Source organism: Otolemur garnettii, unplaced genomic scaffold, assembly GCF_000181295.1.
Source record: "Otolemur garnettii isolate 467f Iridium unplaced genomic scaffold, OtoGar3 scaffold00018, whole genome shotgun sequence".
In the NCBI taxonomy this organism is placed as follows: Eukaryota; Metazoa; Chordata; class Mammalia; order Primates; family Galagidae; genus Otolemur; species Otolemur garnettii.
In genome coordinates, this window is record NW_003852413.1 from 9,591,175 (window position 1) to 9,614,049 (window position 22,875).

Here is a 22,875-nt window from a genome sequence, read left to right on the forward strand (position 1 = left end):
GTAAATACGGGTCATCTACGTAGAACCAGAGAAGCAGGTGATTGGTAAATACGTGTCATCTACGTAGAACCAGAGAAGCAGGTGATTGGTAAATAAGGGTCATCTACGTAGAACCAGACCCCTCCTGGCCTGTTTCCACACAGTGCTGCACCCAAACATCAGTCGCAAATTGACATTAAGACATTGTCGCCTTTCCTGACATCCCTTAAGAACGGATTCATCGTAGACCACCTACTCTAGTCTGTGATTTTCAAAATCCTCAGCCTTACACTGTGTAGATCCTCTCCCCATCAACCCAACTCATGCCCTCTCCCATTTCCAAAAAACTTCTATTTTTTTTATTAAATGATAGCTGTATACATTAATGCAAACATGGGGTACAGTGTAGTGTTTTCATATACAATTTGAAATACTTTCATCAAGCTGGTTAACATAGACTTCATGTCATTTGCTTAGTCATTCTGTCGAAACATTTATATTCTAGTTGTAGAAAAGTTCACTTGTACCCTTGTTAGACAGACCATATAGGTGATCTTTCCAGTCATAAAGATGTTTGTATCAGAATGTTTATTGCAGCCCAATTCATAATTGCCGGGTCATGGAAGAAGCCCAAGTGCCCATCGATCCACGAATGGATCAATAAACTGTGGTATATGTACACCATGGAATACTACGCAGTCATAAAGAAAGATGGGAGACTTTACCTCCTTCAGTTTACATGGATGGAGCTGGAAAACTTCTATTTTTTAAGTGATTACTCATTGATTACCCCAATGAGGTCATGGCTTCTGGGAGACCCAGAATCTGCAAAAAAGAGCAAAAGAGTGAGAGTGATAGTTATCAGAATTAACTTAGTTTCTTTTTGTCATTGAGACTGAAGACCCTTGGATTTCCCTGGGAATTTTTTCTCTTTTCATTTGGAAGCACACAGGGACTATGCCGGGTCTCCGCGTTGTTTGTACTCATCAGCTCAAGGACCAAAATGCTCTGCGGATGCCCCTCCAAACGGGATTTGGAGGGCAGGTGGGAAGAAGGTTTGAAAGTGAGAAGATGGAGAGAAGGTTATTTGTTTTATAATGTTCCCCTGTCCTAGAAAACTTAAAATGGTTTATGTGAGCTCAGACTAACTTAAACATTTAAAACTGTCGATCATAGCATGTTTGTTGATCTAAGATGGACAGATAGTAAGATAATTATTGGAGGGAAGAGTCCTGCCCGCGTCTCTGTTATCTTGGCATTAATTTCAGGGTTTTGTTTTCCAACCTGGCTGAGTAACACTGAGCAAATAAATGCAGTGGGCTCAGTTCAGCTCTTTAAAGGGCATCATGTGTTTAACGTTCTCTCATCTGTTTATGGTGAGGAGTCCCGGCTCCTTTTGCTTATCTCCTTGAACAGCCGCTTTCTCCATCCCTCTCACTGTTGGGTTTTTTTCTAGTTCAGTGTCTGAAGTTGTCTCTGCACGGCGGTTAGTCAGGGAGGTCAGAGGCACAACCTCTGACTACGTCTTGATTGCCGGGAGGATGTGGAACGCACTGAAGCCTCTGCTCACGACGTCCCCTGACTGTGTCGGCCCAGCCGGTTGGCGATCCCAAGGTGGGCTCCAAAGCTTCCTGCATTTTCACTGCAGTGTGGCTCAGGAGGACCAGGCCCTCCCACTTCTCTCCTCACTGGCTGAGATGTGGAGGCTCTCCCACATCCTAGTCCCAGAAGGTTCCTTTCTGGACCAGTTCAGTTTTATGTTCATGGTTGGGATGCTTCTGCATTTAACCTCTAAGGCTACAGGTTCTAATCTGAAAGGCCAAAGGAAAAACACAAAATCGTTTCATGGAAAATGGGGGAAATCACCTTGCCAGGATGATGTTGGGGTCTTTTTAAGGTGGTGGAGCACTCGGGCCTGTCCATTCTTAAAAAATTGTATCATCATCAGACATAAAGATCCTGGTCATCCTCATTGGGAGATGTCAGTGGACTGTGACAAGTGCTGGTCCTTAATATAGAACCGATGGACCCAATTCCTGCTCTGCTGCCATCTGACCACATGACCTCATCTATACATTGAACCCGTTGGACTAGAGGATCCAATGATTTGATTTATGACTCACACTCATTTGCCTTGTAACAGGGAGGGGATACTTTCTCAAGAGAACTCTTCATCTAGGGAAAGAACGTGGACTTCTAATAATGGCTTCAAGTTTTATTCTAATACATACTCTTTTTTCCTTTTGTTTTTTTGAGACAGGGCCTTACTTTTTCTCCCTTGATAGAGTGCTGTGGCATCATAGCTCACAGCACCCTCAAACTCTTGTGCTTGAGTGATCCTTTTGTCTGTGCTTCCCCAGTACTGGAGCTACAGGTGCCCACCACAATGCCCGGCTATTTTTGGAGATGGGATCTCGCTCTTGCTCAGGCTGGTCTCAAACTCCTGAGTTCAAGTAATCCACCAGCCTCGGCCTCCCAGAGTGCTGGGATTACAGGCATGTCCACTGCACCTGGACAATCACTCTCCTTGAAGTCGTATGCCTGTAACTGGATGCAATTCTGGCCTGCCTGCGCGGGGCTCTGTGGGGAAACACGTTAGCTTGGGAGGTAAGAGAAGGCATCTGGCCTCGCCCGGCTTCTTCCCCTGTGATGAGGAGCCAGCACTTCCATGTGTGAGCATCTGTTTTCCCAGCCATGTATCTCATAAAAATATTTTGGAGATTAAGTTGGCAATATAAAGACCTTATAACAGAGCCAGATTTATAATAATCACTCCATAAATACTAGTTGTTATTTTCTGATTTCTGGAAGTCGTAAGACTGATGAAAGGCTAAAGGACGGAGCAACCAGGGAATGTGCATGCAGTTTGGATCCATTCGATGTGTCCAGTGTCTCCTGCGGGCTGCCAAAGATGCAGGGGGATGGCTGCGTGGCTTCCAGCTTTAAGAACCTGTGCAGTGAGAGAGCTCTGCAGGTGAAGTAGTGCCTTTTTTGTGATAAAGCAGAGATATTCCCAATGTACTAGAGTGCAAATGATACTTGATTAGCTACATCAGCCATCCCTGGACAGCAAGGTGATTTTAACACAGAAGCCCAGACATGACTGACAGCCAGAGGCATAGGGCACAGGCAGGGCAGATTAAAGCCCTGATCAGTTATAGCTAAAGTTAGTGTTATAAGGGATTTTCTGCAGTGCTTAGGGAAAACACATAATGTAGCAACCTAACATAAACCATTAAGGATCCATCACTTACTCGTTTTTAATTGATTCTCCCCATCAAAGGGTCTTAAATTTTTTTTTATTTTTGTTTTTGAGGCAGTGTGCTACCCTGTCCCCCAGGCAGGAGTGCCGTGGCATCAGCCCAGCTCACAGCAACCTCAAACTCCTGGATTCAAGTGATCCTCCTGCCTCTCAGCCTCCCAAGTAGCTAAGACTGTAGGCATCCACCAAAAAGCCTGGCTAAATTTTCTATTTTTAGTAGAGACAGGGCACCTAGTTAAATTCGAATTTTCTATAAATAACAAATACTTTCTTAAGTGTATCATATGCAATATTTGGGACATACTTACACTAAAGGATTTTATTATTTATTTAAAATGCAATTTAACTGCATGTCCTATATTTTATCTGGCAGCACATCTTGTATGTCTCTGGTTAGAGTGTACCTCGGGGGAGAATTTGGGGTGTTATGGAGAGTGGAAGGGAAGTGACAGACATTTTGCAGTTCACATAAAGGCATATCTCAGAGATACCACAAGTTTGGTTCTATTTAAAAAAGAAAAACAAAAGAAAAAGCAACTCACAAATTTCTGGGTTTTCCATTACATATAAAAATTATGTTTATAGCATACTGTAGTTTATTAAGTGTGCAAAAATGTCACATCAAAAAACAACATATATACCTTAGTTGAAAAACCCCTTATTGCCAAAAAATGCTAACCATTGTCTGAGCCTTTAGTGAGTTATAATCTTCTTGATGTTGGACAGTTTTGCCTCAGTGTTGATGGCTCTCAAGGGTTGGGGTGGCTGCGGAAATTGTCTAAAATGAGAAAACAATGAAGCTTGCTCCATCCATTGATTCTTCCTTTCATGAAAGATTTCTCCGTAGCATGTCCTGCTGTTTGATAATATTTTACCCACAGTAGAAATTCTTTCAAGACCATCTTTTCAAACTCTGATGTCAACTAAGTTTCCATAATATTCTAATCTCTTTGTTGTCATTTCAACAGTGTTGACAGCATTTGCATCATGAGTGGATTCCATGTCAAGAAATCTTTTTTTTCTTGCTGCATCGTAAGAAGCAACTGCGCATTCATTACCACACTTCATCTTAGCCAAAAGGCCAAGGAGCAATCGCTCCTGGTTTGTGAAAGTATTACCATGAGATTATAACAATTCAGCAGCATCTTCAGGCTGGATGTCTAACTCTAGTGTCTACATCTGTGGTTACTTCTTTTACTACAGTCTTGAACCCTTCAGAGTCATCCATGAGGGGCTATCGTCTTTTGAAATGTATTTCTTAAATAATGTGATTTGAATGTTAAAATTACTCCTCGGTCTGTGGGCTGCAGAGTGGATGTTGTGTAGATGGGTGGGAAACAACATCAATCACTTTATAATGTCCTTATGTATCTCCATCAGTGCGCTTGGGTAAGCAGGTGCATTGTCAAGGAGCAGTAACATCTTGAAAGGAATCATGTTTTCTGAGCAACAGGTCTCAAGAGTAGGCTTAAAATAATCAGCAAACTGTGCTAGAAACAGATGTGCTGTCATCCAGGCTTTGTTGTTCATTTCTAGAGTGCAGGCAGAGTAGACTTAATTATTGAGGGCCTGAGGATTTTTGAAATGATAAATGAACATTGGTTTCAACTTAAAGTGACCCAGCTGAGTTTAGCTCCTAAAAGAGCCTGTCCTTTGTAGCTTTGAAGCCAACCTTTGACTCTAGCTCTAGAAATTCTACATAGCATCTTATAAAATAAGACCTTTTCATATGCATTGAATAGTGTGATGTTTATTGTAGCCACTTTTGTTAATGATCTGAGTTTGGTTTTCTGGGTAACTTGCGGCAGTTTCTCCATCGGCACTTGCTACCTCACCTTGCAATTTTTTGTTATGGAGATGGGTTCTTTCTTTAAACCTCGACCTGTGCTAGCTTCAAACTTTTCTTCTGTTGCTTCCCCATCTCCTCACCCTTCACAGAGGTGAGGACAGTTAGGGTCTTGCTCTGGATTAGCCTCTGACTTAACAGAATGTCGTGTGCCTGGCTTGATCTTCTTTTCAGGCCACTAAGATTTTCTCCACATTAACCACAAGGCAGTTTCACTTTGTTATCCTTCAAGCTCTCACTGCTGTAGCACTTTTAATTCCCTTCCAGAACTTTCCCTTTGCCTTCACAACTTGGCTAATTATTTGGGGTAAGAAGGCTAGCTTTTGGCTTATCTCAGCTTTCACCTTGCCTCCTCATTAGGCTTAATCATTTCTAGCTTTTGATTTAAAGGGAGAGACACGTGACTTTCGCTTGACCACTTAGAAGCCATTATAATGGTATTCAATGGCCTAATTTTAATATAGTTATGTTTCAGGGAACAGGGAGGCCTGGAGAGAGGGAAAGAGATGGAGGAATGGCTGGTCAGTGGAGAAGTTAGAGCACCACACACAACATTTGTTGATTAAGGCCGCTGTCTTACCTGGGTGTGGTTTGTGGCACTGAAACATTACCGTAGCAACATCAGAGGTCCCAGATCACAGATCCCTACAAGAGATATAATAATGATGAAAATGTTTAAAGTACTGTGAGAGTAACTAAATTGTGACAGGGCATGGGCGCGGTGGCTCATGCCTGTAATCCCAGCACTCTAGGAGGCCAAGGCAGGTGGATTGTTGAGCCAATTTGAGACCAACCTGAGAAAAAGTGAGCCCCAGTCTCTGAAAATAGTTGGACACTGTGGCAGGCACCTGTCATTCTGGTCCTTGGGAGGCTGAGGCAAGAGGATCAATTAAGCCCAAGAGTCTGAGGTTGCTGTTTTTTTTTTTTTTCCCCAAGTTAAGCAAGAGTCCTTTATTGATCAGCTGGGCAGACAGCAGGCTCCTGCTTCAAAATCTCTCAATCCCTAGAAGCAGGGGTGGGAACCTTTTATAAGGAGCTTTTGGTAGGGAAGGAGAATCCTTAATGCAAGTTGAATTTTAGAAGAGCCAGCACCTGGTAAGGGGAGTCCTCACAAGGGGAAGTTGGGGTTTTGCAGTTATTACTGAACTCTTTCAGCTGAGCTTCCTGTCTTAAAGGGGGAGTGTTCAAAGCCTCCAGCAAGATAGAGTTGGGGCAAACATTCTCCCCCTAGTCTTATGTCTGAGTCAAACCCTTGACTCTTTGAGTCTTGCTTGCCTACCTCTATACAACATGGGGATTGGGGTTGCAGACATAATCAGCAATCAATAGCTAAATCTGGTTGAATTACATTTAAAGATGATGCGTACCATTTAATATACTTTTTTTTTTTTTTTTTTTTTTCAGTTTTTGGCCAGGGCTGGGTTTGAACCCATCACTTCCGGCATATGGGGCCAATGCCCTACTCCTTTGAGCCACGGGCACTGCCCCATTTTACAGACTTAACAGAATAGAAAGCAAAGGTGTTACAGTGGGTTGTTCAATTGTGCAAGTAGCCCCACTCATCTTAGGGGGCTCCTGGGTGGTATAATTAACTATACTGGGCCAGCATGTGCAGGAAAGAAATCAAGATTTTAACAGTCTTAGCTTGAGAGGGTTTTCTCCTGGGACTCCGTCCTGTGGCTCTGCTGTATTCTTTGGTCTTCTTCACCTGGATGTGGTGTCTCCATGCTGATGAACCATCGACTCTCATAGCCACAGGGGAGCTGAGGATGCCAGTGAAGAGACCCTTCCACTTTGGGGTGAGGCCTGCTTTCTTGAATGACTTAACATACTCTTGATCTTCAGGCTGAAAGGCACTTTCAGAGTCCTTTTTGGTCCCTTGGGGGTCCCAGTAAGCATCTCAAATCTGGGGTTGATGTCCCTCTGGATCTGGGAGAGGGACTGGAGATACTCTAAAAGAGTACAGTTATGTCTGCTGAGGGTACAGGATGGAGCTGAAGGGGAGGTCTCCTATACATGATTTCATGAGGACTAAACCCTGCTCTATATGGAGTACACGTGCTCTGAGAGTTACTAAGGGCAGGAGCTCTGTCTACTTTCCACCACCCTCATTAATCAATTTGGTTAAAGTTTCTTTTAAGGTCCAATTCATTCTTTACTTGTCCTGAGCTTTGGGGCCAGTTGGCACAATGGAGGTTCCACTGTATATGTAGGGCTAAAATAATTGCTTGGGTCGAAGTAGAAACGAAAGCTGGCCCATTATCTGAGCTAATTGAAAGAGGTAGCCCATATCTCTAAATAATCTCATTCAATTTTGTGTCTGGGTGAACTTCAGTTGTAGCTGATCAAGACATCCAGTGACCCGTAGCCCCTCAAAGGAGGGTCTCTACTACGTGAAGGGCTGTTAAAATCAAGTCCTGTCCCAGAGTCAATCTGTCCACCTCCCATACCAGCAGGGCTAGGGTTGTGATGGTTCATAAGCAGCCCAGACACCCAGTGGCCACTTAGGGCACTTAGACAGATAAGCCACTGGCCATTTCCATGGTCTGAGAGTCTGTGTTAACCCCCCTTTATCAATGCCTCTGGTTTCATGGACAAACAGGTGAATGGCTTAGTGATGTCTGGTAAAGCAAAAGCTGGGGCTGTTACAAGGGCCTGCTTCAGGGCTTTCAATGCCTGATCCTCTTGGTCTGTCCACAGGAGGAGCTCATGACAAGCAGTGGCAGCATACAAGGGCTTTGTGATCTCAGCAAAACCCCAGATCCATAAATGACAGTGGTTCACTGGAATTCCTGGACTTGCTGTTTTGTTGTAGGATGAGGGGCAGCCAGTCTAGGGAGGTTGGATTCTGCCCACACTCGAGGAAAGTCTGCTTGTAGCTGGGCTAATAGTGAGGGGGCTGTGCCACGGCCCTCTACTGAGGATGACAAAGTGGTACTCTATCTCAAAACAAAACAAAACATGGTGTGGCCTCATCCATATGTTGTCACTGATGTGCTGACTTTCCCAACCGATATAGGAAATTGGAAATAAGTATTCTACCTTCCCCTGGATTCTCTTTGGCTTGCCCCAACTTCTACAGCAGGCTCCTATGTTTTGCTTTATAACAAAAGGACCTGGCTTCTACAGGTTGACCTCACCAGTGAGGTCAATAAATATGGACCAGAGTTTCAGTCCATCATCGTGAGGCTCTAGTTCATGCCTGTGGATTCTTGCTTGATCTTTATCTCCCTCAAATTATAGTCACAATCCTCTTTCCTACTGCCTGCCCCAGTCCACACCCCAGCACAGTACCCAGGGACAATAGACTTGCCTTATATGGGGCAAGTTCAGAAGACATGTAGACCAAGGACTTTGCTCAGTATCCTTAGCTGTTACTGACTTCTATTCTACCAGATTCTCAGTCCAGGGATGCTTTATTTTTCACTGATGATTACCCTCTAATGCTAGATGAGGATGGTTAACCAGAGGTCTGAGGTGTGTATCTCTGACGGTAAGAAAATTTGTGTCATGGAAATGAACCGACAGCAGAGCCAGCCCACTGAAGTTGAGCTTGTCCTGCAGAGTCATACGCATTTGCCAGCCCACTTTGTCAAGCTTCTTTTCCTTGCTGGCTTTCTTCAGATACATGAATATGTCCTTCTCTTATGGGATCACATTTATCACAAAGGTCCCATTAAGTTAGGAACTATGAAAGTAGAAAAAAAATACACATTCTTTCATTCCAGCACTGGTAGGAGTTGATGGTTGAATGATTGAGGCAATTTCTTTACTTAACACATGGATGTATGATCTCTGTATCATTTTAGATCATGTCCCTTAGATGGGCTATTGAGTCCTTGGTGTTTTATGTTCGAGTAGAATGTGTGAATTTATTGAAGGAAATGGGTTGAAACCTAGGGGTACAGATCCTGTGTTAAGAAGCCTCAGCTTTCAAACACATACACTTCTACGCCAACTGAGCTCTCTCCAAAAAGCCACTGACCTGCTCCTTCCAATGCACAAAGCATCACGATCCTTTCCTTCCACCTGAAAACGACTGTACATGCTAACTATTAACCCTTTACTCTCTTCCAATGACTGACAACAATTGCAACAATCTTCTTTCATATAAGGCTTTAAGACAAGATTTATATAAGACAAGACTCCCGTCTTCAACATTCTAAGACAAGTCCACATAATAACACCAGAAAAAAAAAAAAAAAACTCAAAGATGTACCAAAGGAGGAAAATAAAACCCACAGACCTACCTTAAATTCCAAAGAAATCAGAAAAGGCGCATTTTCCATATGACTAGCTATAAAATCCCACCAGCCACAATTACCCTCCAGACCTGTACGTCATTTACTGGACCACAATGTTTTTCTTTCTTACTGAATCCTCTTTCTTAAAGATAAATTTGTCTGTTGGTGAAAACATGAGTTATTCACATGAAGTATTTCCAGAAAAATGGTTTATTTTCAGGAGTTAGGGAAAATTTTAGTTAAGTCTCCCATAATCTTTTCTGGGGGGTCTCCATTCCTCACACCCCCATAAAGATGAGGATAGTTTACATTTAACTCTATTGAAATTGGGAAATCATGACAACTCAAGAAATGAATTTGCAAGTTTTTAGCTCCCCTTGTCCAGATATCCAGTTGCTGGTTTGGCCTCGCTTTCAGCATTCTTTTTGGTTCTGGTATTAAAACTTCAGTCTTGAGTTTGGAAATATTCCTTAGCTTGCATTTCTAGAGTAAATTTGCACAGATGCATCTTCTTGGCAAGATTGGATCTCTTTTCCTCAATTGTATTATGATTTTACATCTTCTAATTAATAAGAGATTTTTACAAAAGCCAATGTGGGCAACTAAAAACATTTTATTTTCCTTCATTTGTTCATGCAAGGAGGGAATGTTTAAGCAACTCTGAAAGGTGAATCCTATTGCTTTAATAAGTCAGAACATTGTATAACCTGTCAGATTTGCATTTTTCTCTATTTAATTGGATGTCAGAGGAAAAGGAAGAAGCAATACAAAATCACACCTGACACCAATACCAACGCATTAAGGGTAAAGAAAATGCAATGAAATAATAGAAACTACTTTTGAAGTTTGGCAAAAGGATCCTTGCGGTTTTCTGCTGAATTGGCATGCATCTTCGTAGTTTCACTGTGACACAGCGTAGCATCTGTAGCCTGAGCTTTCCTTCAACAAGGAGCTCAGAAAATGAAGGTGAGAAGAGGTCTGGATAAGCCAGAACTGAACATCAGACGTTGTGGAAAGGAAGCAAAAGAAACTGTAAAGAGTGGAACAATGGTGGAGAGGGACCTGGGGAGAAAGACAACACTCCCAGCCCAGCTTCTCTCTGTGTCCGCTCACTGCCAGCAGACAAGTGGAGGGCACCCAGAGGTTTGCACGTGCCTTTCCCTTCTGAACAGTGTGAGTGGTCGTGAACGCCTGTGTGGAGGTGTGCCTGCTCCAATCACTGCCCACATCATACTTGAAAAAGGCCAACTGCGAGTTGAGTTCAGATTTTACTCTGGCTTGCTTTGCTTACCTCACCAAAGCTGGCGTGGGTCATCTCTGCCTTCTTGGCCCCAAGACCTCAGCACACAGAAGAACACCCGATAGGATATCAACTGTGGCCTCTTGGCCTCATTCTTCCCACAAAGATCGATTTTTGTGATCTGCTCATTGATAGAACCTATTTTTTTCAAGGCTTGGTTGAATGCATGCTACCATATGCAGTAGATGACACATTTGTTTTGCAATGAGTATGTCAATGTAATCTCAACCTATCATCCAGGAAATGGTCACTCACCCTTGTCATGCAGTAGGGGTTAAAGAATGGCTTTGAGGTTCTCACTGTGGTGTTAGCCTCACCTTTTGTCTGGGCTCTTGGATATTTCATAACTCTGCCCTAAGCCACAGCCACTGATCCTGGCCACTTTCTAATGTGTTGATACACACAAAGGACACTGCAACTGGGAGCATACTACTTTACTATTGGCTGAGAGCTTATGCATATTACTTTACTATTGGCTGAGAGCTTATGCATACTATTATATGCATAATATGTGCATATATTATGCATAAAGTATACTATATACTTTACTATTTGCTGAGAGCTTATACATATTACTTTACTATTGGTTGAGAGCTTATGCATACTACTTTACTATTGGCTGAGAGCTTAGGCATACTATTATATGCATAATATATATGCATATATTGTGCATAAAGTATACTATATACTTTACCATTGGCCTATAGCTTATGCATACTACTTTACTATTGGCTGAAAGCATATGTCTGAACTCCAGTTCGCAGTTCGCTGCTAAAATGGATTGTATTAGAATATGGCCTAACGGGTGCCCTCACCTTGCTAAGTCTGAATCTCTTTGCTGAAAAATGCAGGATGACACAGAAGAGATAATGTAGGCGACACCTACATTAGATAGAGGGAGCACTTCCACACCACTGGCGCAAGAGAAAGAGGAAAGCTTTAGAGAGAAAGAATTACATCCAGATGTGTGACTACTGACACAACAGTGGCTAGAGAACGAGAATTTCAGGCTCAGTTAATGCCTTGGAATCTAAGTCATAGTAAATTATCTTCCCAGGGAAGGAATAAGGAGAGAGTAAAATTTTAGAGCCTCAAATACTAGAAGCCTTACAGCACAGTTCCTCGGAGAATTTGCGGGATGTGATCTTTGACCAAGATTCTCGTCTACTTAGTCAATACATATTTATTCATCATACACAACGTTGTCTTCACTGTGGACAGAATTTAAAAATACAAATAATGTTACTTACCAAGGGGATGTGCATAGTTTATCCCAAGAGACAAAACATGAAGGATAAGAAGTCAAAAGAGAAATGAAACGTATTGGCTTTCCTACTCCTTGGATTTTGATTCTGGAATGCCTGCCTTAATTTTTCTCATTCTTTCCAACTCACTAGCAACCACACTGCATTCTGTGATAGGTCTTCATGCTGTAATTTAGTTCAGTGGTTCTTAACAGAGGATGATTTTGCCTCCCAGAGGACATAGGACAAAGTTTGTGACAATTTTAGGTTGTCACCATTGGGGGATAGGAAGATGTTGTTATTGGCATCTGGTGGGTCGAGGTCGGGGTGCTGGTGAACACCCTACAAGGCTCAGGACAGTCCCCATGAGAACCAAGTATTTGGATCAAAATGTCAATAGTGCTAAGGTTAAAAATCTCTGGATTTCAGCCTATTGCATCATCCCTCCCCTGTGTGGCCTCCCTCAAAGATAAATCTCTGGACTTTCTCTTTATTCACAAATCTATAGGTTATTGGCCTAGGCATAATGCAAATAAATAGCTAGATGTACGTAAGTATACAAAGCTACATAAATCCATTTGTGTCTATGTATGTAGGTATGTTGGATTTTATCTAGGTCAGGACTGTGGGATGGATTTATTTTTATTTCCAGACGGGCACCCAGATTTAAACTTGGGGAAAAGGGAAAGCAGTTGTTTCAAGGGTAAAGTTGAACAGTTACAAGGTGGCGACAGCCTCTTTTTCTTTTACTAATCAGATGGCACAAATTCTCTGCACTGTCTTCTCATAATGAGGAAATGCTGTTTGTATTATTATCATTTTGATTAGCACACCTGGATTTTCTGTGCACGCATGTCGAAATCAGCGTTATTCATTCTCTGATCGATCTTAGTATTCGTCCTGCCACGCTCACCTCCAGTGAAAAGACAACAGAAAGGAATTTGCCAATAGCCATAAAATAAACCCTGGCAGGCTGAGATTTCTATTTCCACTTTCGGGAATTAAATCAGCTGTCCTACGAGCGAGAAACCCGCATGGAATCTCGAGTTTTATTTCCATGTGTTTATTTGCCTAACTTATTTTTATTAAGTCTTATTTTAAAAGTTTGTTTCTACAGAGCAATTATTTTCTTGTTTAAAAAAAAAATGTGATTCACATTTGTGATACACATTCCAAACCAAAGGAGAAATCAAAACAGACAAGAACTGATACCCCCAAATTCAGCATTTCTCTCTCACACATGTTTCTGACAACTCTTGTGGCCTTTGTGCAAGGAGATGTGTGGATGGATGCTCTGAGGGAAAGGGAATTTAACTATGCAGGCTGTATCTTCAGGCGAAAACTGAAATAAATCTGAGTTAATATCTGGACTACAGATAAACATCTCATAGTACCAACGAATCAGTTTTTAGAATATTCCTCTAAAGCAGTAGTTTCCAACCCCGACTGTACCCTGGACTGAGCTGGGATGGCTTTAAAGTCACATCCCAAAGGGACAGACAGAATGCTGACCCCACCAGTGGTCTTTTGTGTGTGTATTTTTTTTTTAAATGTGGAACAACCAAACATGAAGAAAGAAAACATAAGTGGGGAGGGGAAGTCCCTGATTCTCCCCACCCCCAACTGGTATATAACTCAAAAGTCCCGTGGCTGCACCCAAGAGCAATAAAATCAGAATCCCAGGGGGGAGGGACTCACGGGTTACTATTTCTTGAATATCGCAGGTGATCCCAGCATGTAGCTAAGGTTGTGAATTGCTGCTCTGACATTAAGAAAGAAAATGAACATGCAAACACTCCATCTATCAGCTTAATGCCATGTGTTGCCGGGAGAGCAACACTCTCTCTCTCCCTTCCACCAATTCCTACTTCTCCCCCCCTTTGTAGTATCTTCACTTTGTTGGGATTTATGAAACGTATTCTGTGTGCCACCAAACTTCCTACAGGCAGGGGAGTTATCAGAGAGGTCACAGGAAAGGAACAAGGTATTCTAGAACAATAAAGCAGGTGCCCAAGTATAGAGAAGTATTGAGGAAGAGTAAGGTGTGGCAGTGAGCTATCCACACAGGGAGAAATCTCAAGTCAGAGACGGCTGCATGCCTCTTACTCGGCTATCAATGAGTTAATTGTCTTTACTTTGGGAAATAGGAAAATCGATCATCATCAATTGCATCTTTAGCCATGTTCATTTAACTATGTTTTAGTGGCCAAGACTTATTAAAGTAATGTTTTAGTGGCCAAGACTTATTAAAGTACTTATTTGAGGCAGATGGTTTTAAATTATTTGTAGGTCACCAATTTCTAAATATCTCAGGTGAGAGCCATGGGAATTCTAAGAAAAATAATGGCACCAATACAGAAAGTCCTGAATCAATTTGAAATTGTTGGCAGACCTCAGGGTAAGAATCCCTGTTTTCGACTTTTAGCCTTGCCCGTTCTCTCCTTTGCTTATTCAGTGACCAAACTGTGTTAGAGTCAAGGAGACTAGAATATAACTTAGGATCCCAGGTCATGTCTACAAAGATAGGCACCTGAGGGGGTTGATTAATCCAGGGAATGTCCAGAGCAGCACAGCTCTTTCTTTGGCTTAGGAAGCAACTCACTGTTCCCGAGATGCCAGTTGCCTGACGAGGTCCTGGTGGGCAGAGGGGGGACTCCAGGTCTTTGGCGTCAGAATGTGAAGGAATTTCCAAATTAATGCCCTTGCCACTTCCATTTCTTCTCTTCACTTTAGTCTCTTTTATTCTCACCTTGGATTCAATGGGCAAGACTAGAAATTGATATATTTGGTCTCCATGGCAACTTCAGACAATTGTCCTACCTTTCTTTGTTTGAAGATTCTGCCATGAATTACTATTGCATTCTTCCAGCCGGCAGGGCAAAGTCTTGCCTGGCTTCTCCCCTTCCAAGCAGGTCAGTCTTTGTCTTGATCATAATCACTGAACTCAATTTATGGTTCCTTTTACAGCGTTTTGGTTCACTGTTCTTTTACTTTTTTCAGGTCCTGTGATCTCTGTTTCTTCTCTCTGTGCAGAATCCCCAAGAGTGGCCACATCTTAGGTCTCATCATTATCAGAAACCGGCCCACTTAGAAGGTTCCAGCATGTGCAAATCACCTCTCAGAGCATGACCTCCTTTCCATTTTTATTTTCCACTCCATCAGACATGCTAGGCATTCTGTTCATCCTCGGAGTAATTAAGCCTTGGGGACTTACTGCAACAGAAGCTCATGTCTCCCTCACACAGATCCCGTGTGTGTTGGCAGGGTCTCCGTGTGGGATCCCGGGTTCCTTCCACCTGTGACATTGTCACCCCAAGAACAGCTCACCAGTAGAAGATGAGGAGATGGAGAAGACACTGCCTTGCTCTGGAAAAGAAGCATTTCATTTCTGTTCACGGGTTTCTGAGTTGAACTGATTGCTGGGCTTCCAAAAAGTTATGGTGGAGGCTGAGAAATGCACCCAGCCCAGGGGATATTTGGTAGATACACCTGTTTTCATCACTCCCGTTATGCTTTCCAGTCTCTTGAAGTCTTCCCTACAAGTCTCTTTCACTCTGGCCCCAAATACCTGCCTTATCAGGCAGGACCACGGGGCTCATCATGTCACAGAAAAGCTAACTCTCATCAAACGAAAGCCCTTCAGAACTCGTTTCAGAGATTCCCCTATTCTCACCTTATCAACCCCATGTCTCTTATCTTCAGGGAAACACCAGTGTGTATTATTATCTCCTTTTCCTTCCGTGGTTTGCCAAGTCTGGATAACGGCATGAAGTCCTGTTCATTTGATCCAAGGAAGATTAATTCTACGCAATTTCAGGTAAGTCATAATTCTTCACTAATGGACTTCTTATTTTGAGACCATTTGAACCTTTTCTAGATTTTCAAGCCTGCTAGCTAATCCATGTCTCCTCAATTTCAGCATTGACATTCAGTGTTAGAAGCCTAACAACCTGTGCATGCATAACTGGGGGAGAACATCCTTAACTCTTCTTCCCTCCACATTTCCTACACCTTCATCCATCTCTTCTCTGGTCTCTATCCTTTGAGACACATCCCTCTGTCCTTGCTGAAGCACACCCCTCCCTTTGTTTTTTTGATTAAGTTGAATGTCTTTGCTAATCACATCCTGCCTTGTTCCATCAACAAGAATAATCGTCTCTCTTGTATTTAAACCTTTCCTTTCCATGACTTCCCCACCTGGTCACATGCCAAATATTTACCTGCATCCTTATTTTTTTTCCCCCTTTGTACTCTGATACCCCTTTAAGCTACTGCCCATCTCCCACCTAAGTTTTGAGTGTCAGACTTCACAAAAGAGAACTTGGAACTTGGTACTTTCTTATAAAATGATTTAACCTTCCATGGCCACCACCTTCTCTTGTGTGAAAACTGCACATTTTGGTATTTATCTGTGGCTTTTCAAGCACCAGATCCAAATGCATTCTATCATTCTTGAACTAAGTAAACCACAGCAGATTTTAATATTTTTGATATTTGATATAATTTTGATATTTAATAATTTTGATATTTGATATAATTTCCTCTTTCCCCCTTTTCATACTGTATGTACATATTTCTCTTCATGCTCTAGGATGAATTAAATATATATGATTACATAGTATAATATATCTAGTAATCTACATATAGATTAGTATATAGTAATATATATTACATATAGTATATATAGTGATCTAATGTTAATAGAGTAATATAGTAATATATAGTATATATGTAGTAGATTACTATATATATATAGTAATCTAATTGCCTTCCTCCTTTCTCTCACTAAAACAATGCAAATCACTATGAATCTACTTCTTTTGGATAGAATAAAGTTTTACAAAGTCGTTACCCACGCTGGTCTCTATTTCAGACCACACTTCTTATAGGGGGTACTGCATAATGTATCCATTGCATTAGTGCCTGCAGCGAAATAGAAATTCCTGCCCTTTCTGGTTTTTATTTCCCTGCAACATGTGGTCTCCAGCTAATTAGTAACAGTCTGAGGAAAACCCCAGTGTTGCATCCTGAATCTTGTGACCTGTGACCCACAAGGGAAACTTCGGATCCGTGTGGTTTTGATGTATGAAAACTAAATCCAAATAAAATAAAACCGAAGTGAAGAGCCGTATCTGGAGGTCAGCCATCAGCTGGTCTGACTGTTTATCAGCTCCAAATTATTGGAGAGAGGTTTGTCTTAGACCCAAAGTCAAGTCTATGGAGTTGAGAGGAAATAGAGAATTGGCTATTGTGTGGAAATGTGATAGCTAATCTTCATAATCCAAGAAGAACAAGTGAAAATGTGGGTCCTTCATGATACTTGACAGGTCTTAAAAAGCGTGGTTTGGCAACACACATCTTCTTGAAGATTTTATCTCTTTCGGGAACCTTATATGAGATGCTGGTTGCTATCAGCAGGGTCTTTTGTGGAATGACATTCTCCTTCATAATTCAAAATTTGGTCAGAATTTATTTGTTTCCATGAATATTATTCAGAACAGGTGTGTTCTTTCATTTTAAGGTGTGTAGATTTAAGTTTCAGAACATTTTCTCTTGTTGTGGATGTATTAGTGCTTCTTTGCTAGGCTTTTTTAATTGTTTATTTTTCTGCCCTTGGAAATAGCTGTCATTCTTAGTTTTTATAATATCCTCACACCGGTTTTTGTTCTTTCTGCTCCTCCTCTTTATGGTAGATGAGCTTGTCAAATTTGTTCTTAAATGACTGATTCAAAAGGTTTGCATGACATTTATGCTTTTAAAAAATCTACAATAAAGTTTTAATTTTTCTATAATAAGTGTAGTTGCCATATAATCCTTTCTTGTCTCTGTCTCGTGTGTGTATGTGTATGTGTGTATATGTGTGCATGAGTGTGTGTATGTGTGTGTATACATGTATACACATGTATGTATATGTGTATGTGTGTTTACATGTGTATATGTGTGCATAAGTGTGTGTGTATGTGCATATGTGTATGTGTATATGTGTGTTGTGTGTGTGTGTACATGTGTATACGTGTGCATGAGTGTGTGTATGTGCATATGTGTGTGTGTATATGTGTGTGCATATGTGTGTGTGTTTTGCTTTGCTTTGTGTGGTTTTAGCTTGTGGCCTCTGTTGCTAAATTTGTTCTTGGGTTTCATTTTATTTGATATTACCCTGTTTGCTTACTTGTGAATTTCCACCTTTGCCTTCTAGAAGACAATTCTTATATGGTACTAGAATTATCTTCTGGTTTCTGGATTATATCTTTTATATTTGTGTGATTTTATTTTTTTTTAAGTTTTCCTATCTTTAGGCCCATTTAGTTGTTTTTGGTTTTGATTTTTATCCTTAAATAGAGAGAAATCATCCTCACTTGGTGTTTGCAAACAGGGTAATCTGGGTTCTACTCTTAGAGATGGTGAAAGGCAAACTCCCAATAGAAGACCCTGCACATAATAAATTTTCATCTGGTACCAGCTTAGCTAGACTGAACTAAGAGATGCTCCTGTTGCTTAAGTCTACAGAACTCATATATAAATCTAATGGCTTTGAAGGAGGCCTTCATTATAAATACCCATAACATATGATAAATAAGTCACTCAGTGCTCTAACACTCTGCACCCCTATTCCACACTCATGGCCTTGGAAATACAGCCCAAGGCTGCAGTAATCTAAGAGAAGGAAAAGGTGGGGAATGGAGGAGAGGGAAATAGAAGATTATTTCTAGCCCAGTAATGGTTGCCTAATTAATTTTGGACTTGGTAGCCCTCTTCCCTCTCTTAGGGAGTAGCCAAAATGGCATGAAGGTGAAGTATGTTGACCCCCTCCTTTAACCAGGTAAATCTTCATGTTCATGTATAAGGAGCCATTTTTACCTCCAATTCAGTTTCATTCATCATGTGTCTGATAAAATTTTCTCTAAATTTCAGTGAGAATTTGAAATTTTTAGTAATTTGAATTTTTATCTTACTATGAGGTTACTACATTTTTGAAAGTGGGGTTAAAGGGTCTTTTTAGATACTATTATTGGGACATTGGTAGAGACCATGCCAAGTTGAAGAGATGCCATTATTATTCATCGCAGCTCAATTCGTAGTAGCCAAGTCATGGAAGAAGCACAAGTGCCCATTGACCCATGAATGGATTAATAAATTGTGGTATATATGTATACCATAGAATATTATGCAGCCTTAAAACAACATGGAGACTTTTATGTTTACATGGAGGGACCTGGAACATATTCTCCTGAGTAAAGTATCTCAAGAATGGAGGGAAAAGTATCCAATGTACTCAGTACTTCTATGAAACCAACTTATATTTACTCACACTTTCTTATAAAAGATAGAACACAACTATAGCCCAGAATGAAGGAGAGAAATGGAGTGGAAAGGGAAAGGAGCGGGGAGGTTTGATGGAGGGTAAAAGGCGGGACCACACCTATGGAGCATATTGCAAGGGTACAAGTCAAATCTGTCAAGTGTAGAACATAAATGTCTTAACACAATAATCAAGTAAATGAGGCTAAAGCTATGTTGATTAGGTTGATGTAACCACATCAGATTGTATAAAAAAATCAACACATTGTACCCTACATATGTATAAATGTATTCATGATCTATGTGTATTTGACTTAATAATAATAATAAAGAAATTAAAGACCAATACATTCTCAACTAAGTGAGATTTTTCTCTTAAAAAAAATCAACAAATTGTTGTTTCTACTATGAGAACCTTCATGAGAAGCATCAGAATGACTATAGAAGGGAAGCTCCAGAGATCACCAAATCCATCTCCCAGGTTTCCAGAATAACTCCATCTAAATTGCCTGCTCTGTGTATATATCTCTACAGAAAAGACGACTCCAAAGTGACAGACGCCCTCTCGGGCAGCTGCTCCATCTCCTAGGTCCCAGTTGTTTTCAGGTCTTGCTTTTAGGTCTAAACTATGTGATCAGAGGGGAGGGCCTGTGATCTCGGGGGCGGACCCTGAGGAGTCTCCTGCAGGGAGGCCTGTCCTTGCCGTCCCTACCTGCAGGCAGGTGAACTGTCTGTCCTTCCCACTCTGCTCCTAGCAGGCTGGTAGCTCTGCCAATTTTCTGGTCTTTTAATGGCCTGAGTCCAGGCAGTCTGTCACAAGGACTAGACTTTTGTGTGTGAGGTTTCTGGGAAACTCCCCCCATGCCTTTAAGAATGGTGAGAGATTTACTCCCAGGATCTCAGGACTCATCCCAGTCTAATGAAAAGTCTGAGGACTGGGCTCTGGAAAAATACCTAAACACAGAGATTTCATTTTGCCTAGTAAGAATTCTAGGACTTTGATAACAGAGCCATTTTTTCCCTCCACACTTTAACAGATAACCTGCTATGTGAGTTATGAACTGGTTTTCAACTTTTCATGTTACTTTTTTACATTACAAATTTCCAAATCTTGATATTACCTTCTTATAGATGTATGCTTTAAGATTGTTTTATTTCCAAGTTTTTATTCTATTTTTTATGATAAAGCACCATGGCCCCAAGGGGTAAATTTTTTTTTTTCTGGTGTGGCAGCCAGCGTGTTAAAGAAGAATTTCAATATTTTGTAGAGTGACAGATAGGCTGCTGGTAACGGGAACAGATAATCCTAAGCCTGTATCTATGTGGTTCATATTTGTATGTTTTGTTTTTCCTAAGTGAAGATTTCTTACAGCTCATTTAGACCAATTTGCTTGCCTCCTTTCCAGGAGGGAGAAATGCTTTAGAAATAAAACCTGATTTTCTTGTGTTCACGTGAACTTCCTGGAACTGTAGGAAGACATGGTGGTGCGGTGATACGGGGAATGGTTGGTAAAAGCCACTTCACAGGCTGGGCAAGCTGGATATTCATTTCTAAGACCAAGTTTAGAGCAGTAAGTATGGTATCAGTGTTTCTGTGTGAATTTGAGGAAGCACAAGTGTTTTCCAGGTTAAGGTGAGTGATGGCTTAAGGAGACCCACCACGGGGGCAGGAAGAGTCAGCGCCTTCCAAGCACAAAGGAAACAGCTCATCTACAGACCAGAGAAGCTCACTTGTAACCCGTGGAGCTGGCCTGATTTCCATCTAGAGCTCTGCTTCTTGGAAAAAGGAGGGCGCCTCTCCATGTCCTCGCCAGGCCTGGCAGGGGCTCCTGGAATGCCTCAGATGAGCTTGTGGCAGCCGTGGTCTCCAGTTCATTCTAGTGTGACATGAGCGAGTCGGGGTGGGACGCTGCATTCACCTGGCCCTGAGTCAGCCCCCGACTACAGCGTGGCTGTAATTTTTCCCTTTCTGTTCTGAGAAGCCAGCCCATCACTCGCTCTCTGGAGAGAAGAGAACACTTCTACACTGCTGATGGGACTGCAAACTAATACAGCCTTTATGTTCAAGATCCCAGAGAAGTTCTACTTTAGCAATATAGAACATTGAGAAGATAGATCTATTATGTTGAATATATGAATTATTTCAATTTTTATTTAAGTTTTACTTTATTTCGTGGGTTGTTAAATGGGTCGTGTGCTGTTATGTGTGGCTGGTTCTGTTTTGTTTTCCTTGTGCAAAAGTTTTGCACGCTTCTAATGGAAAAGTATAACATTGAGTAACACTGCACATGATTCCTTACAGATAATTTCTTTATTATGATAATGACACGGTGGTGATAAGAAGTAAGAACTCTAAGGAAGAAAAAGTGAAAGTCAACAGAAGTGTGGTTTAGTTCTTAGCCAAGCTCCTTCTGTTTTGCTGAAGATTTTATGTTGAGCTGTGCCTCACTTCAAAGACATTTCATTCAAAATATGTATAGTCAAAAAATACTAGAGGGTGAATCTACGTTATTACAGTGTCTCATGCCTGAAAGACAGTTCCCAAAATCTTTCCAGGGCCATCTTCTCATGCCAGCTTTACGATCGCCAGGCAGCATGAAAAGGATCTGGGTTCTATCACATGAGCAGTAAAGGCCAAGTCAGAAGGCAAACTGTGCTTTGGCAAAATGTGCAAATATGTCCATTTTCCCCCTAAGAAGCAGCTATAGTTCCTGTAAATGCTCACTGGTGCATCTGTAGTCCTAGCTACATGGGAGGCTGAGACAGGAGGATTGCTTGAGTCCAGGAGTTCTGGGCTCTAACACGCTATGCTGATTGGGTGTCTGCCCTAAGTTCGGCACCAATATGGTGACCTCCTGGGAGTGGGGGGCCACAAGGTTGCCTAAGGAGGGGTGAACAGGCCCAGATCAGAAACAGAGCTGGTCAAAAATCCCATGCTGATCAGTATTGGGATTGCACCTGTGAACAGCCACTGCACTTCAGCCTGGGCAGCATAGTGAGACCCCATCTCTAAAACAATAAAAAGGAAAAGAGAAAAGAAAAACATTAATCTATCATGGAGTTCCTTAAAATATCAAGGCTTCTATGACTTCTGAATTAGAGTTGATTTGACGTGATTTTTGAGGACTGAGGCTACTGTATTAAGAAAAAGTTGTATTGTCCCTTAAAAGGTCCCAGCTACTAAGAGAAAAATCATTTCAACGTTTTGCTTTGATGGCCACCAGCTGAGATTTAGAATAATAGAATCCAGTGCATTTTGGAAGTCATTAATATTTAATAAACCATACCACTGAATTTAGGCCTACAAAAACCAGGTGGTAGAAAGGTGCTGTGTGGGCCCCGTGTTCTGCCATTAAATCAGGACTCCTCAAAGCCAAATGTTGCTACTACTAAAAGGAATGCAAATAAATGCCCACATTTCTATGTTTTCTGTTCATCTGGGGTATATATTTCACACTCATAAACTGGAACTATCTGGTAGAGATAAATTGCCATTCTTCTTTAAAAATTCTTTATGTAAAAGCAAATTTGCACAAAGGCCAGTTCAGTGGTAGCAAAATATCTCTGAACCGGGACTTCCCAGAGCACAAGGATAATTCACGTTTTCCATCCATGCATGAAGAAATGGGAGCATTGTTTGTGCTGGATTATAACTGGGAAATGCAAGAAATATAATTTCAAGGTAGAGAGGAGCAAGTTAA